A 19010-nucleotide genomic window follows, 5' to 3' on the forward strand; every position below is an offset into this window, starting at 1 on the left:
GACTTCAAATTGACTATATCTATTTTCAGATAGTTCCAACTATAGAAAGCCATGGAAACTAGTATTTTTTTTTTTGTACCCTAGTGACTACAGACATTACAGTACATTATAACCTTAAATTTGGGAGGCTTTACTTAGTTTTCCCTTGGAAAATGAAGATGGTAAAAATAATGTGGAAAGAAGAAAGTACTTATACTTTGAGCTCTTATACAAAATTGTTTACAACTACTTACAGTGATTGATCAATTAAAAAAAACTTAAACCGTCTTGATTCTTTAATTCTGTATAAACAGAAGAGGGTGAGTCAGTGTGCTGTGGCATATTCAGAGGCATTAACCTTTCCATATTCAGAGATGCTCTTCCCTTGCATTTTACCTGTCCTGATGAGGTGATATTTAACCATGTCTTGAATATGAGAGTAGTTAATAAACACTCAGTTTGCCTTGGACTTGAGCCTTTATTTTTCTTCTTTGAAGGAAATAATAGTTTTTTCTTCCAATGTGCCACTGAGGGATATGGCAAGGATGAAAAAAGCCATCTGTTTGAGAATGTAGGTCCTCTGGAGAAAAATAGTTACAGGAACCAAAAATATAGTCACAAGTTTTATTTCAAATGGGTCATTCAGAAGTAGAATACTTGAAGTTGTTTGTTCATCTTAAATTTAAACTGCTGTCCTCCAAAAATATATAAGAAAGCTTGCGATAAAGAATATGTACTCTACAAGACCATTAAAATAGAAATTAAAAACTGTGGACTATTGAGAAGAAAGGAGGAAAGGGTATGTGAAAATCCTAGCCCGGTGAAACTCACATTCAGTGCGTATCAGAACCACTTTGGATGCTTGTCAGAAGCACATGTGCCTGGGCCTCATCCCACCAATTCTGATTCCACAGGTTTGGAGTTGGTCCCAGGCACCTGTGCTTTTAATAATCCCCCCCCCACTACCCCTCCCCAACCAAAGATTTTGATGCACACCAAAGAGAAACACTGACCTAGACTAATATAGTATTTGTAGTTAACTCAAAGCTTCCTAGTTACCAAACAAGTGAAAATATTCAGTGTCATCAGGAGAAATAAACTTTTCTCATAGAAATTGTAAAAAGACTATGGAAGAGCGTAATGGTTTAGTGTATTCAGTAGTGATTTTGTACAAGAAGCCAATATGTTTTTTTAAATATATTTCTATTTAAACTTTCAATAAAAATAAAGGGCATTTTACTGAAGAACTAAAAGCCTTCAATGAAGGCTAAGTGGATTGAGTGCAGGTAAGGTAAGCTCCCTTCTGGTAATCTCAATTTATTGAAAAGTCACGTTAAAGTATCTGGAAGAATGGATGGTTAGTATGTGAATGTCTCTTTTCTCTTATTTGGATTTTTGGCTAAAACTAGGTAGAAAGCAAAACATTAAAGTTTCTTACATATTTTATGTGGATGTAGAGGTTCAAGTGCTTTGGACCTGATTTTGGACAAGTTTGAGTTCTATTTTAAATACCAAGGAACCTGTCTAGTATTGTTACCAAAAGAAAATTGCTCTACCTCTGCACGATGGTGAGCCATAGTGGTGCCTTATATTAGAACTCAGGTTTTTTTTTCTGTAAAAAGCAGCTCATGTATTTGAAAAAGTACTAAGTGGTGATATCAGTTTTGCCTCATTGAATATAGAAGAGACTTGTCATCAGCTAGAAGTGGTCACCTTCCACAATCTCCCACTGGAATGACTGGCCACTCCCTTTCACCTCAGAGATGACCTCTGTAGAGTCAATGAATCAACTTTTATGCTGCTCCCTCCTGCCTCCTTATCTTTTGTGACTGCCCATGAGGATTTGGGCTACCTGTCCTCTCCATGATTTCATCAAACTCTCCCCATCCAAACCTTTTCTTCTTCACAGACCCCGTTTCCATTGACCCATTGACCCATTGTCTCAGTTTCATAGCACCTATGTTTCCCTTTCTATTGTAGAATGTCATGGTGAAGAGTACCAGCTTGAAGCCAGTCAAGCTGGTATATGTTCAGATATGTGTGCACATCTAGAGTTGCTTTTCTGAGGAAAAATTTAGCTTTAACTGTAAGTAACTGTGTGGTCCATTCTACAAATAGATAAGGTAAAACTCGATGTGAGTAAATCCTGGCTCTGGCACTTCTTCATTAGGACATGATAGGCAAGTCCTTTAATCTCATTGAGTGTCAGTTTCCTCCTCCCATATAAAATTGGGATGGGTTAAATGAGATAGCCATATCTGGCATGTAGAAGCAGTCAAGACATAGTTATCTATGGCTACTGTAAGAATAATATCAGCTCTCCTCAGCTTTTTCATTAAGTTTCTTTTTGTTCATTCATGTAATGATTCATTCATTCAGCAGCATTTGTAGTGGGTCTACTGTATGCTAGCCACTTTAGTAGGCACTGGGAATAAGTAGTGGACATGAATGATAAATAAGTCTGTGCACTCATAGAACTGACAGCCCAGTTGGGGATACAGACGTTAATTGTATGACCACCCAAACAAGTATAAAACTACTGTGTGAACAAGTGCTACGAGAGCTGTGCCAGTTTGGATATATTATGTCCCCCCAAAAGCCATATTCTTTAATGCAGTCTTGTGGGGGCAGATGTATTAGAGTTGATTAGGTTGGAATCTTTTGATTGAGTGTTTCCGTGGAGATGTGACTCAATCAACTGTGGGTGAAATGTTTGATTAAATTATTTCCATGGAGATATGGAATCTACCCATTCAGAGTGGGTCTTGATTTAATCACTGGATTCCTGTAAAAGAGTTCACAAACTGAAGGAGCTCAGAGCAGCTGAGAGAGACATTTGAAGGCAGTTGAAAGCTGCTGCTTACAGATGTAGACAGAAGGACGTTTGGAGATGCTAAGCTAAGAGATGTTAGCCCAGAGTTTGCTCTGGAGAAACTAAAAGAGGACCCCCTAGACACGTAGAGAGAAACACAACCTGGGAGCAAGCAGATGCCAGCTACGTGCCTTCCCAGCTGACAGGTGTTCTGAATGCCAATGGCCTTTCTTCAGTAAAAGTACCTTCTTGTTGATGCCCTAGTTTGGACACTTTTATGGCTGTAGAACTGTTAATTTGTAACCAAATAACCCCCTTTTATAAAAGCCAATCCATTTCTGGTATTTTGCATAATGGCAGCATTAGCAAACCGGAACAAGAGCACATGACCAAGTGTGGAAGTTTGAGGAAGTCTTCCCTAGGTAAGTAACATTTGAGCTGAGAGCTGAAGCAAGATTAAGAGTTGACTGAATGGAGAGGGGAGGGGATAAAGAAATGTTTCAGACAGACTGCGGGAATAGCCATGTGTAATGGCCCTTCTGTGGGAGAGAACATAGCACTTTTGATGAATTAGAAAAAGACCAGTAAACCAGTGTGCAGAGAGTGAGAAGAGAATATGGGACATGATGAGGCTGGGGAATTAAGAAGGCCCAAATTGTGCCAGACTGTGTGGGCTATGGTAATGTTTGTATCTTAAGAGCTGTGGAAGCCATTGATGAGCGTTAAATTGCGGGTAGGGATGACTTGAACAAACATGGGTTTGGAAAGATGCTCCATTTTCATCCTTTAATTGAGAACTCTGCCATCTCAGACTGCTTATTCTCTCATACCCTTGACTTTGTGGTCAGGATTGTTATTCTCCTGGTGCCACTCTGTCACTGCAGACCATTTCTCTTTCACCTCATTAATGAGGCCCCCATCTTCTGGGATTCATACTGCCTGACTTTGCCCACTGCCATCTTCTTCTCTCTACAGGTTGCTCCCAGACTTCACAGGGCCCTTTGGCTGTGGCTTCCTCCCCTTCCCAGGTCTTATTGTCAGCCTAGGAAATTCTAGCATCTGTGATGTTGCCCCAGCTAATACCCTTACCTCACTCCCTTGTCTTCCAAAGACTTTCACTGCCGATGACTGTTACCTTTTCTACTTCAATTCTCAATTGCATCCTTGCTCTAGATTATCTAATCACTGAGAATGGTGCCACCTTAGAATTCTTAAAATCAGAAATCCCATTCTCTGGTGCCAAATTTTCCTTCTTTCATGCCACTATTCCTACTTGTTCACCCAACTCATTGACAGCTGTTTGCCAAATCTTCTGCCCTATATCACTTCTTTTCCAACCTGGAGCCTGTGGTTCTTTCATTGATGCATTGTGAAAATTAGATCTTTCAAATATTTTGATCTCTGCTAGTTTCCAACTCTGGATAAATCCATTCTTTGCCTTTTTCTGCCCCTGCTCCCAGGTACTAAGTATTTCTGGAGAAAATTGTAATTGTGATTATGGGCACTATAATGCATTGTTGCTTTCCACTTATCTAAGCTGCCAACTCTCCTCTGTGGTCCTTTCTCATCAGCTCTGTCTTAATGGAGTAGTTCTCAATCTTTGCTCCACATTAGAATCACTTGGAGAACCTTTAAAAAATACCAATGCCTCAGTTCCACCCCTGGAGATTTTAATGTAATTGACCTGGAGTATGGCCTGGTGGGACTTCTAGAAGTTCCCAGGTGGTTCTAATGTGCAGTTAAGGTTGAGAACCACTGTGCTCTTGTGCCCCACAGAGGCTGATGCACATGTTCCCTTCTTTCGAGTTCTCTGCTAACCCTCACTTTAAGCACATGATCTTGTCTCATTCAACTTGTCTTCCTTTTTCTACCTTTAGACTTACCATTAATTGCACCCATACTTGTCTGGTTCATTCCCTTTTGAGGGAAAAAAAAAAGTTGTCTGTTTGACACCTTCAGAGATGCACTGGGAGTCAGTCTCTCTTATGTCTTCCACTCCTGATCTGAGCCCGTGATCCAAATGATTAGGCTTAAAAAATAGGCACGTACTTTTAACCATACATTTTCTCTTAGAAATAGAATGTGAAAAAATAAAACCTGGGTTCAATCAATATTAATTGAATGTCAAAAATGATTTTTAAAGCAAATAATATTTGAAGGAATATAGTGAGAATATAGTGAGAGGCTGGATAGGGGCTGTGCAGTGAAAGAGTTGGTGGTGGCAGTGGTTGCTTTACATATTATACTATGGCCATTGGACTTTGGCTTTTAAATACTTTGAAAGTATTTTTTCTTTGGAATGAAGGGAGGGCAATGATCAAATATGTGTTTTAAAGACAGAAATGTGGTGGCAGCCTGGGTGGGACATGGTCTGAAGAGACAGGAGGGAGATTTTTGAGCCATTTGCGTTGAGCTAGGCAAGGTATGATGAAGTCCTGGATAGAGTAGTGAGAATAGGATGAAAGGGGGGAATACAGCATCTAGAGATACTAATAGAGGTAGAATCAAGAGATTGGATCCGATGATTGGATCATTTGCGTGCTGACAATTATGTCAAAGACTTGTAGGTATTTAAGTTAATTTGCTCATAATAATTAACCCAACCGACTCTTTGCTAAATTGTCTATATTTAGCCCCAAATAAAGGAGACTTTTCAGATTTTTTTTTTGAAAGAATAGACAATTCTTCCCCAGAGTGTAATGTTAGAATATAATTTGAAATAAGTTACTTGATTAGTGATTCAAAATGTTTTTTTTCCCATGGTCTATTAAAATTTAGAAAAGAAGGCATAAGTGTAAACACTTTTAATCAGGACAAGGATAGTGGTTAAGAGTTTGGATTCTGGACACAAACCTGGATTTATTTATTTATTTATTTTTTTAATTAGAGAAGTTGTATGTTTACAGAAAAATCATGCATGAAATAGAGCTCCCATATACCATCTGTATTAGTCAGGGTCTCTGTACAATTTAAGTGTTAACTACCCAAATCTTACCCCTACCCTGGCCCATATATTGGTATATATGGTAATCTACATTCTAGTGTCTGACTTTATGAGTTTGCTTATTCTATTTATTTCATATCAGTGAGATCATACAATATTTATCTTTTTGTGTCTGGCTTATTTCACTCAACATGTCTTCAGGGTTCATCCATTTTGTTGCATGAACCAGAACTTCATTCCTTTTTACTGCTGAATAATATTCCATTGTGTGTCTATATCAACTTTTATTTATCCATTCATCAGTTAATGGACACTTGGGTTGCTTCCATCCTTTGGCAATTGTGAATAATGCCATTGTAAGCTTTGGTGTGCAGATATGTACTTGAGTCTCTGCTTTCAAATCTTTTGGGTATATATCTAGAAGTAGGATTGTTTGGTCATATGGTAATTCTATACTTAACTTTCTGGGTAGCTGCCAAACTGTCTTCCACAGTTTGCATTTTACATTCTTATCAACAGTGAATGAGATTTGAAGGTTGGCTCCTACACTAAGTAACCTGGTGACCTTGGACAAGTTGATAAACTTGACTAAGTCTCATATTCCTTATCTGTAAAATGGGTATAGTAAGAGGACTTGCCTCATAGGACTGTGAGAATTACTTGAGATAAATATTAGCTGTTATTATGTCGTGTTATATAGTTAATTTTAGATAAATATTCTTTTTGTCTCTTTATTCTTGGGTTAATTCCTCTAGCCACTGAGATTCACTAAAAGATTCATACAAAATATTCCTAAAATATTATTTTAGGAAGCAAATGCAATGAGTAATTCATGTGCCTTTTAAGAAAATATTTATTGACTGAGCATTAGTGAACTGATACATTTGACTCTTGATAAACCTAAAAACATTGTTTCTCCCATGAAGCCCCAGTTGAGTATTTTTTCCTGAAATTTACTCTTTGTCCCTAACTGCTATTATCAGTAAATTCTGTAAAGAGAAAGTAGGCAGAATAGTAAAGTGAAAAGGGTCACAATTACCATTTTTCCAGATCTTCTATTTTCCTGAACTTTTCTTTTCCAGACTTTCTATTTCCATATCTTCCATGAATTCATTTATCCAGTAGGTCCCTTTTTATTGATTATCAGCATCCCAGTTATCTTTGCTGTGTATCAAGCTATCCCAAACATAGTGGCTTAAACAATAATTTATTAGTATCTCTCATAGCTCTATGGGTTGACTGGGCTTAACTGGGAAGTTCTTGCTTGAGCTCTTGCTGGGGTTGCAGTCATCAGAAAACTCGGCTAGGCTAGATGTCCAGAGTAGTGTGTGTACCTGACTGGCAGTTGATGCTGGTTGTTGGCTGTCAAGAAAAGTACCTATATGTAGCCTCTCCACATCGCTTAGGTTTCTCATAAAATGATTTCAAAAGGGAGTGCCTCCAGAGTGAGCATTCAGACAGGCGGGAGGCAGAAGCTGCCAGGCCAGTTAAGAGCTCTACCCAGAATGAGTTTACCATCACTTCCTCCATATTCCGTGGGTCAAAACAGTCCCAGGGTGTGCCCAGATTCAAGGGTGTGGAGAAATAAATGCCAGCTCTTAATGGAGGAGATATTGGTAATGAGTATATGGGATAGGAGACATTGTGGCCAACTGTGGAAAATACAATCTGTCCCAATCTATGAGTACAGGAAGGGTTGAGAAGAAGGTGATTATAGAAGCTACCAATATTCTCATCACATTAAAAAATTTTTAATAAACTCTTTATTTTGGACTAATTTTAGATCCACAGACAAGTAGCAAAGAGTGTTGCTTTATGCTCTTCATCCAGCTTCTCCTAATATTAACATTGTACGTAGCCATGGTAGATGTGTCAGATATTAACTAGACCATAGACTTTTTTTGGATTTCACCTAATTTCTACTAATGTGCTTTTCTGTTGCAGGATCCACTACATTGCATCTAGCCGTGCTCTGTTTTAACATGTTAACCACTCTCTCTCTCATACTGATATATTTTTCTTTAATAATAAAATATATTTTTCTCTAATAGCCTATTAGGAAATGATTTCCTTTCAAATATGCATCTTTATAAATAGTGTAAAAATTTTAAAATATGGTACAAGTCAATTGGGGTATCAGTGATCTCTAAAATATATTTTAGTCTTTTTGGGATGCTATAAAACATTTTTCTAATGAGTTGCTGTTAGTCTTATAACATGGGAAAAATATAAAGTTTCTGATTGAAAAATACAACATCATAGCCATTTTGGGTGTTTTAAAGTTTCCATGTTAACTTTAAGCCTTAATCTTTATTGTACTTTGTTGTTCAGAAAAAAATTAAAAACATCTTAAATCAGCATGCATAAGACTAACATTGCAGTTTAAATTTATAGACTTCAACATAACCTCCATTTTTTGGTGATTCAACATTCAGTCTGATTTTCCACCTCATTGAAAACATTCTCCAGCTGCTGCTGAGTGATTTCATAAATTGCATTCATGATCCTGGCTCAAAGTTCCTTTAAAGAATGTGGTCTGGATGAATACACAGCAGTTTTAGCACAGTCCCATAAAATATAGTTCAGTGGGATAGGTCAAGTTGAAAGTTGCACAAGGATTTCATAAACACCCTGAGTAGATGGACACTAAAACTTTGAATGTGCTATTTGGAAAAACCTCATAAGGGCTGGCAGCATTCCAAAGGTAGATTAAGTTGGTCATGTATGAAACAATTCCTACTACTGATGGTTCTTAATAGTACCACCTGCTAGTTCTTTCATATTAAATTGTGTGAAATAACACATTCTGTAAACTGATGAACTACTTATTTATTTAATAAATCCACCAATGAAAGAAATCTTTGTCATAAGAAATGGAGTTATTAGGTCCAAAAGATCTTAACCCAGAAAAGTCAGGCATTTTTGTGGACAGAGAATGTTGCAATCTGGCATTGTTTTTTGAAACGGAAGCATGTGGTAGACTATACCCAGTTGGTATGTTTGTCCTTTATCTGGCAGGAAACACCAGAATCTCTGGGTAGTAAGCTGAACGCCATGTTAAACCTCCAAAAGACATCGGTGGTCTTGGTATATAGTTATGAAAATACCACTAGGCTATTGGGTATGCACTGAAGGCCGACATTTTGGGTGCTTCACTGATGCATTTCCTTTGCTGATTTTATTTGTTGGTTTAGTGGGAACGTCTTTCACCCAGTCTTGACAACTGTTACCCTAGAAAAGAAAACAAACCAATATGAATTTCATATTCCTAAATAAGAATTGTGGTCTCCTTGTTAGACGTGGATTGGTTTTATAAAAGGGGGTTTATTTGGTTATACAGTTACAGTCTTAAGGCCATAAAGTGTCCAAGGTAACACATTAGCAATTGAGTACCTTCACTGGAGGATGGCCAATGGTGTCCAGAAAACCTCTGTTAGCTGGGAAGGCATGTGGCTGGCATCTGCTCCAAGTTCTGGTTTCAAAATGGTTTTCTCCCAGGGTGTTCCTCTCTAGGCTTCAGCTCCTCAAAAATGTCACTCTTAGTTGCTCTTGGGGTGTTTGTCCTCTCTTAGCTTCTCCAGAGCAAAAGTCTGCTTTCAAAGGCCATCTCCAAAATGTCTCTGTAAGCTGAAGCTCCTCTCTCAGTTCCAGTGCATTCTTCAAAGTGTCCCTTTTGGCTGTAGCTCCTCTTCGTATGTCACTCTCAGCTGCACTGAGTTCTTTCTGTTTGTCAGCTCATTTAGATGGCCCCAGTGATTTAATTTAGACCAACCCTGAATGGAAATTATCCAATTAGGGTCATCACCCACAGTTGGGTGGTGCACATTTCCATGCAAACAACCTAATCCAAACATTCCAACTTAATCCCCACTAACATGTCTGCCCCGTAAGATTGCATCAAAGAATATGGCTTTTTCTGGGGGACATAATACATTCAAACCAGCACACCTTCATTATATGGAAAAGTATGTAAACATCACTGTGCATATGAAGTTTCATCATAAATACTCAGGATGATGAGGAATGTTAGGTTAAAATGAAGCCTTTCATCACATCATGCTGAAACCAAATGCTTAGCCTACATGGCATTTATGATTGCTCGTTTTCTATTCTTCCCCTTGAAATAGAAATAGTTACCTATTATTTCCATCAATTGGCATTATCACCTTATGACATATCTTTTGATCCTTAAAGCAAAATGATATGCCACCTAACTTTATTGTTTTATTCAAAAAGCAAAAATTTAAAATCCCACTGTATTAATTAAAAATGCTTTGCAATCTCCCACAATGCTCAGGAAATACCTAAGACCTAAGAATCTGATACTAAATAGTGTTTCCATTCCATTTGAATTGCATTACATTTTTATGTACTACATCTAAGATTATAAATTGTTTCACTTATATTCCTAAAAGTGTGCTTAATGAATATATTGTGACAGGTGTCCTTTTAGTGGTTTCTATCATGGAACATTTGGGTTTTACAAAACCAATGATATAAAAAAATTTCCAGGAGCATATTAAATAAATTACTGTTTAATAGACAATGATTTGTGCAGGAAGAGTGATTATGCCTGAAATGAATATTCTTGCAAGGTCATTCAAAGAGGTAAGTTGACACTGGGTGATTGATAGCACACCATCCTTGAGAACATAGATATTATAGCTAGAAATAACCCATGGTGGTATCAGATTTGAAGGAAAGATAGTATTATTTAAAGGTAATTTTTAAAGTAAAATATTTGAAATATATGTCATTTATATATACTGAAGAATTCTTCACTTTTGATCCAAGTCCACTTTTAGTTTGCTGTAAACATTTCTTGGGAAACCACTGGGGGAGATTCCATGTTCTTATCTTTGGATAGGAATTCCTTCAGTATTAATTCCTAGAAAGCACTTTTGATTATGTTGATCCAAATAAGTAACAGGTTGTGTAAAGGCAAATTTTTAGTTTCCCTGAAGTCTGTCTCACTTGATTTAGGAGGACTTGGGAACACCCACAGATTATCTCCCATAGAATTTCTGAATAGGAGTTGGGTTCATGCAAGTTTGTGCCATATTAGTTATAGATCTCTCATTATCTGTCCATAATTGGAGAATTGCTTTCTAGGCTAAAATCTTTGTATCTCCTGGTGAAAGGGAAGCTGTGGTGTTTAATACAAACAGCTTTGCCATGTAGTGAGAAAGGGGGATGTCTTTTGAATGTTGCAGTAAAATGCATCAAGTGCAGTTTTGTGCTGTCTTTTCCAAGGTTTTCAACGCATTCTCTTGGGGCAAAGGCATTCCAGTTTGCAGGTGGTTTTCAGTGTTCTCAGTAGTTGAGCCCGCACTTAAATCTCAGATGTAAATTAGTCATTTCTCTCTTCAGTTCCCTGAACTGAATGTTGTATGTTATCCCTTACTTAGTCTTTGCAGATGTCTGTTGTTCGGATCCTCTTCCTGAGACTGATCCCTTTGTTTGGATTTTTCTAACTCTATTTTGAGATCACTACTCTTCCTTGTAAGTTCCAGCTTTTGTTCCAAACCATGGATCTTCAGGTCACAGCTCAACTTTTCCACTTCCCAGTTTGATGGAGGTGGATTTAAATTCATCTTCCCCAGCTGAGTTTACCCTCTGTTCTTAGATGGAGGGAGATCTGTTTATTTAGACAGCACTGTTCACTCAGAATTGTCATAGATTCGGAGTTATCTTTACTCATTTTCTTCCAATATGATCTTCAAATTATCTCTAGCAATGTAGATCTCTATGTGTTATAGTCCTTATTTACTTGTTTCCATTTCATAGAATTTGTTTCTTCTTTTAACTGAGTTCCCATAAACTTTTCTTCCCCAAATCGTATTATTTCCTTTAAGAAAGAGTACACTTTCTCTGAATCCTAAAGTTGTTTCTTGATGTCTTTATAAATAGTGACAAGGGTAAACATGAAGCAACAGACTTCATCTCCTGAATGTGCTGAGATAGGAATCACTATCTCTCCCCTGGGCTTTTTCACCATTCAGAAGGCAGCTTTCCTCCTCTACCAATACAGCCAGGACAGCGAGAGCCAGGTAGGTTATAAGTGATGCCTGCAGAGCCACAGGGTTTCCATTGTGCCCCAGTGGTAGGAGACAAACTGAAAACAGTCCAGGTCACCCGAAGTCCCCTGGGCTCCTGTTTCTCCTGCAGACCCTGCTGCCTTCCCAGCCAAGGCAGCTCCATGGTGTGAGGGATTCCCACTCTTGACCCAGGCTATGCCCTTGCCCAAGAGCATCTCCAAAGCTGAGTCCTGAGAATTCTGTTGTCTTTGAAAGAGGAAGTAGTTAAGCTTTCAAAAAAATATGTAATTTTTCTATGTTAATTTAGGGGAATGCCCATTGTCTGGTAAGTCAGACAGATTTGGATTTGAAGCACAGCACTGCTGCTCACCAGCTGGGACTTTGGTGAGTTAAGTAATCTCTCTGGGCTTCAGTTTCCTCCACTGTGGAAGGAGGGTGATGACATCATCTCAGTAGGGCTTTTGTAAGGCTTGGATTCGATGACTTGGATGAAATGGCCAGTCCAGCGCTGGGCACGTAATGGGTGGTTATCAACATTAGTTTCTCCTTCCTCGGGCAGGAAGCTCAGGTTGCTGCCCAAATCCAGGACTAGGTCTTAAATTTGGGTTTATTTGCTTGGTGCATTATGTAATCTCTGGAGCCAATAATGTTTAGTAATGTTGTTGGATCAAGAGCCTGGAAAAAACAAAACTCCTCCACAGTAAAGGTGAAGAACAAAATCAGTAGGAAAAACTTAGTATTATTTGATTTATTTCACTTCTGACAGTTGTACGTATTTTTTGGTGACAGTGGTGGTACTATTATTTCAATTTGTACACTGAGATTTATATAGTTTGAATTACCCCTAAATTTTTATCTATCAGAAAATGATTGTTTTTGCCATTTCCTAAATTGGACTCCTTGAAGCTTGGCATGTTGTCTTTTTATATATAGTAATTTTAGAAAGAGTGTGGAATGTGGCCTGAGTGGCATAATGTTATAGTAGCAAAATTTTAAAATAAAATTTAGAAACTCCATAATGTAAGGTCATATATTTGTTGTTAACCAACCCTGAATATTTTCTTTTTCTTGAAATGAAATCTGTTTCCTTGCCTTTTTGCCTGCCGCCTCTTTCTCATGCTCCCAATACACATCTATAGATTTGATTTATGGAACTTTCCTTACTTTCCTTGGCTTTCCTTACCGAAAGGTGCTTCATGCTTGGAAGGGGACTAGCCTGACTAATCCTCTTGGCTGATTGGACCAAATCATTTCCTGCAAGTGGTAAATTAAGGTGGGAGAGCACAGTGAGTGGCGGTACCCCCTACTGACCAGGGGGTTGGCCTCTGAAACTTGTTAGATCCAAATTCAAATCTGATTTCCCATGACATTAATTAGCTGTGGATTTTTGGGAATGTCACTTACTATCTTTATGCTTCAGTTTCCCCATTTGTAAAATGAGATACTAATAATTTTGAATTTATCAGATTATTGTAAAAGAGGTAATGTGTGTCGAGAGCTTATCCTTGTACCTCCTGGAGTGAGGGATAGCTATTTACTTGTTTTCATTTCACACAATTTGTTTCTTCATCTAATTGAGTTCCTAACTCCCAGAAATCATATTCCTTAAGTAAGAGCTCTTTCTTTGAATCTTTTTTGAACATTTTTTAATTGTAAAATATAACATATATGCAGAAAAGTGATAAATTTCAAAGTACAGTTTAACAAGTAGTTACAGAGCAAACTTCAAAGTATAGTATGGGTTACAGTTCAACAGTTTCAGGTATTTCCTTCTGGCTGTTCTAGTACACTAGAAACTAAAAAGAAATACATAGTGATTTCTCTGAATCGTAAAGTCGCTTTGTGATGCCTTCATATACGGTGACAAGGGCAAAATATGAAGCAGACTCATTTCCACGGTGTGTGGAGATGGGAATCACTGTGTCTCTCCTCTGAGATTTTTCTCCATTCAGAAGACAGATATCATCCTCTCCAAGGACCAAGTTAAGTCCTCAATAAATATTAGCCATTATTATGTAAAGGGAAAATCCAGTGCTAGTAAAAAAAATGTGTCCTGTAAGTCGCCTTAAAACAAGGCAGTAGCATAGCCTGATTTTTCATATTCTCAACTGAGAAAATGGATTCTAAAGCAAAGCTAATAGAAAAATGTCATTTTGATACATATAGGGATGTAAGTATTTCAAATTGATAAAAAGGTCTGCAGAACATTAAGCAGTAGTATCTTAGTTGTTGAAAGAATTAATCTAGTTTCTCAAAGGTGTTAGAAACACCTGTGAACAAGGAGTAGCATAGGCAATGGAAGAAATTAGCATAATTTTATGAAAATTTTCCAGGATGGGATCTGACTCACTGAACCTGAAAACAAAACAAACCTAACCGAGGCTTGTTCTCCTTGTGCCCTTAGTGCCAAAAAGTAAATTGTTGCTGTATTCATCAAGTCATAAAATTTAAATCATCTCTGTTTGAGTTGGATACCTCACTGTGGTATTTGACACTGACTACTGGTATAAGCAGGACCTGGTGATATTTAATCAGGTATTGTTTAAGGTCAATTGACACTAGATTGTTGCATCAATATTAAGTATTGCAAAATAATGTGGATATAGAAAAACTCTTCCATTAAGCACCAAGTATAAATGAACTTTATTTGTCCTTTTAACTAAATGCTATGCATCAGGAATATTTTCTTGCTTTAACTTCACCAATAATTTGCTCTTTTTCTGAGCTACTCTTAGGGCTGTGCCTACCTTGGGACATCACATTTAGGCATTTCTTTGTGTTTCTCCTGTTTGCTGCAGGCTGGAACTCCGAACCCTCTTCTTTAAACGTTGTCAGTTTTCAAAAATGACACCGTCTTTGCCTTTATCAGTAAAGTGTCATTTTTTTTTTTAATAGCTTTCATGTGTAACAACCTTGACATGGCCACATTTAGAATTTAGATGATGGCTGAAGAAGGTCGAGCCATTGGCCAGTGGCTGCAAGGTTGATGTTAAAAGTTGCCAGATGAGACAGAGAATGGGAAAAGGAAATAAAAGGGAGACGGTGTAGGGAATGAGATCCTGGTGATTGTTTTTTTCTTTACTTTTTTCCTTTTTCTTCCTTTTCTCCTTCCCTCCCTCCCTCCCTCCCTCCCTCCCTTCCTTCCTTCCTTCCTTCCTTCCTTCCTTCTTTCCTTCCTTCCTTCCTTCTTTCCTTCCTTCCTTCCTTCCCTCCTTCCTTCTCCTGAGAGAACAGTCTGAACTTTCAGTTAAAAAAAGGCAAGAAATTATTTCCACTTCTCAGCAACATTATTCAGGCACAATACCTGAACAAGTTATAAACTTTTAAAGTGTTTTTTAAAAAAATAAGGTATGTATTTTTGAAGTAGGCTATTGGCACAGTTTGTTAAAATATCACATTTTAAAATTTGACACACCACAGATGAGAACATAAACTTTAGTAATGAAGGCATTTGAGGTTTAATCATGCAGTCAATTTATATCTCACTGTCATTACCTTTCCTGGTTCCTGTAAAGTTTACCATATTTTCAGTAAGTTACAGTAACCTCAGGTGGATTTGGCATTATCCCCCCATTCCCAACACCTTCCCTTTTCATGTACGTTCAGCAAGACAGAACAGTTCTTTGTAGCATCAGTAGCTGACAAGTGTTTCTTTGAAGTAATTATTTACTCTTCTGCAGTGTGGTTTAACCTGGGCACCTTTGCTGTCTGAAAGCAGTCTCAAATATTTTCAAAACTTAGAACAGATTCTTCAAGATCTATTTCTCTCAAGAAAACCAATTGGCGTTTGTTCCGAATTGATTAGGTTGGATTTGTAATTTGGGTCCCAGTGGAAGTCAGGTATGACACAGTGGGTGACGGAGGCAGTAATGCATGAGGGAAGGTGGTGTCAATCCCAGGTTCCAGAGAGGAATAGGGGTGCCACGAGGGGTTGATGAGAAGCATAATCAACTCGGATGGCTCAGCCAGCAGGCGGGGAGCACACAGGCCCAGCAAAAGGGACCCGTAGAAGATCTGAAAGCAGCGATGCCACCAGATATCTGCACGCCAATGTTCATAGCAGCATTATTCACAATTACCAAGAGATGGAAACAACCCAATGTCCTTCAGCAGATGAGTGGATAAATAAAATGTGGTATATACACACAATGGAATACTTTGCAGCAGTAAGAAGGAATGATGTCGTGAAACATATGACAACTTGGATGAACCTTGAAGACATAATGCTGAGTGAAATAAGCCAGGCAGAAAAAAGAGAAATATTATATGCTACCACTAATGTGAAAATTGCTGGGGGAGAATGCAGGGGTGTTGGGCTTCCCCGCCTCGATGGTTGCTGATGTGCTCACAGACACTGGGGACTGGTTGTTTGATGGGCTGAGCCCTCAGTCACAGGACTTGCCCTTGGGAAGACTGTTACTGCAAAGGAGAGGCTAGACCTGCTTATAATTGTGCCTAAGTGTCTCCTCTGGAATGCCTCTCTGTTGCTCAGATGTGGCCCTCTCTCTCTAGCTAAGCCATCTTGGCAGATGGAATCACTGCCTTCCCCCCTACATGGGATCTGACACCCAGGGGAGTGAATCTCCCTGGCAATGTGGAATATGACTCCCGGGAAGCAATCTGGACCCAGCATCATGGATGGAGAACATCTTCTTGACCAAAAGGATGATGTGAAAGAAAATGAAATAAGTTTCAGTGGCTGAGAGATTTCAAAAGGAGCTGAGAGGTCACTCTGGTGGGCACTCTTACGCACAATATAGACAAACCTTTTTAGGTTCTAATTAATTGGAATAGCTAGCAGTAAATATATGAAACTATCAAACTGCAGCCCAGAACCCTTGAATCTTGAAGACGATTGTATAAAAATGTAGCTTATCAGGGGTGACAATGTGATTGGGAAAGCCATATGGACCATACTCCCCTTTGTCCAGTGGATGGATGGATGGATGAGTAGAAAAATGGGGGCAAAAAAAAAAAAAAGCCCCCAGTGTTCTTTTTTAGTTTAATTGTTCTTTTTCACTTTAATTTTTATCCTTATTACTTTTGTGTGTGTGGTAATGAAAATGTTCAAAAATTAATTTTGGTTATGGATGCACGACTATATGTGGTACTGTGGACAATTGATTGTATGCTTTGTATGACTTCATGGTATGTGAATATATCTCAATAAAATTGAATTATTTAAAAAAAAAAAAAAAGGACCCATAGGCTTGTACCTTTACTGTGGTCCAGGGGTGGAGGTTAGTGGACTTCCTGCAGGAGTCAAGGATTGGTAAGTTTAAAGCAAACAGACATGAAAAGGGAAAGGGACTGAAGGTCGGAGGGCAGTGGAGATGGTTATTTTATCATCTGGGACCAGCTGTGGGTTCTGGGTGCGGTGTGTGAGTGCTGTGGGTGGTGGCCGCAGATGTGGGTTTGGGCTCTGGGGGAGTTTATGCCCCAAGGCTGGAAAGCTGTTTATAACCAGGCCAAAGGTCAGTGTGGAGGCAAGTGGCTTAGCCAAAGTAAGATGGATGCCAAGGCAGCACACACAAATTCTTTTGATATTATAAGTGTTCCTAGTGATAAAGCAAGTCAGGCAAACCATTACTTTACTCAGCACTCTTAGAAAATCTGGATTTTATATTAGGGTCAAGGGCAACTTATATTTTTTGAAATATATGTATGTGTAAACATAAACTGTGAGCTTATACTAATTAAGAGATTTCATGATCTGCAGATAAATTGTAGGATTTTTTAAATTTCTACTTTGGAATGAAATTCATGATGAAAAGAAGAAATGACTCAGCTTTCCATTGATTGGTCAGAAAAACTTGTAATGTTGTTCAGATTCTCCTTATTTGTCCATGCAAAGGAGGGCACAGGAAGGTTAATTAGAATGGACCTGAAGAGAAATCTGAGTAAGCTTTGTAGCTGCCTGTGTCAATGAGAAAAATGGAAGGCAGCTTAAATAAGTCAAGACTGTTAAGCATCTAATTACTATACAGTGAACCTTTTTTTCCTTCTCAAACAGGAGCATAATTGTTAAAACTTCCTGGACCCTTGGAAATACTGTTACTTTCAAGGTATGAGGCAGATTTGAAATGTTGAGCAGTAGACTCACTTTCTTTTGAAAATTTGCTTTTTCTTTCTTTTTTCATTTTTTTTTTATCCCAAATCCATTTTATTGGTAGCAAATATTGATACGAGAGAAAAAGGATTCTGGTATTTTTTTCTGCCAATACCTCAAAGGATGCTTTATAGGAAATCATGGCTATTTGTAGTGACAACTTTAGAAAAGTTAGCTATTCTCTATCCTCTCCCAAATATTGCAAGATGATGATGGTAATAATAATAAAATGTTACTTTTTAAGTCCATAAAATTCATAAGAATCATCTGAATCCTTCTTCAAACTATTATAATTTCAGCTTTATACAGTTTTTTATAGTGAAAGATATGTTTTCTACCCACAGCTTAAAATAATACTGTATTTGTCTTAAATTATTTCACATTTAAGTTGGTGACTACATTGTCTAGAATTCTGGGATTCTAGGATTCTGAAATTTGGGGATAAATTCAGGTAGAACATAATAGTTCATAAGGCTATGTACTTTTATAATCTGCCTTTTGCATTACCCTTTCCATCCTGAAGAATCATAATCCTTTTGTAATTTACCACATACAGTAATCAATAGAGTCCTTAATCAGTTTCTTTGCACCTTATCCACTGTCCATCTCTCTTGACACATTGCTACCAGAATTCAAGATAATTTGACATTGGGAATAAGTTTAATGTTTTCCTCAGTTAATACTGAAGTCAGAAATTCATTGGTTCTCTAAATAATTGAGAAACTGTTACTTTTAGGTTGTGTGTTTGCGTGTGTGCCTGTGCACATGCACTGCATTCATTTGATAAAAACATGAAGTAAGCTCATAGCATGGCAGTTTCTCAGTGCTACTGTGAGTCCCTGAGCAGTAGTGCATGTTACATTAACTTCTTCAGGTTATAAAGCCCTCATTTTGTATCACGAAGAAGTAATTCAGGGAAAGTGCCTAATGAAGTTTCCCCAGGTGTTGTACTTGTGGGGAGAACTTTGAATTCCTTTTAAGTACAAGGAGAAAAAAAGAGTAGTGGTTTTGTTTTTTGCTTTTTTTTAGACAAGTTTTTTTAATGCAATGGATTAAAACATGATTAGAATGATTAGAATGACAGTTGAGGTCCCCTATGCTATTTATTGAGTCTACATTAACTGAAAC

At 37.9% G+C, this 19010-nt stretch overlaps 1 protein-coding gene and 1 pseudogene across 2 annotated transcripts in view; one reads left to right on the forward strand and one right to left on the reverse strand.

The window, feature by feature from the left end:
* Nucleotides 1-19010, forward strand: part of UMAD1 (UBAP1-MVB12-associated (UMA) domain containing 1) — a 273824-nt gene that overhangs the window by 115431 nt on the left and 139383 nt on the right. The window lies entirely within an intron of this gene.
* On the reverse strand, nucleotides 10589-11610 carry LOC119534778 (annotated as a pseudogene).

This window comes from Choloepus didactylus, chromosome 5, assembly GCF_015220235.1.
Source record: "Choloepus didactylus isolate mChoDid1 chromosome 5, mChoDid1.pri, whole genome shotgun sequence".
In the NCBI taxonomy this organism is placed as follows: Eukaryota; Metazoa; Chordata; class Mammalia; order Pilosa; family Megalonychidae; genus Choloepus; species Choloepus didactylus.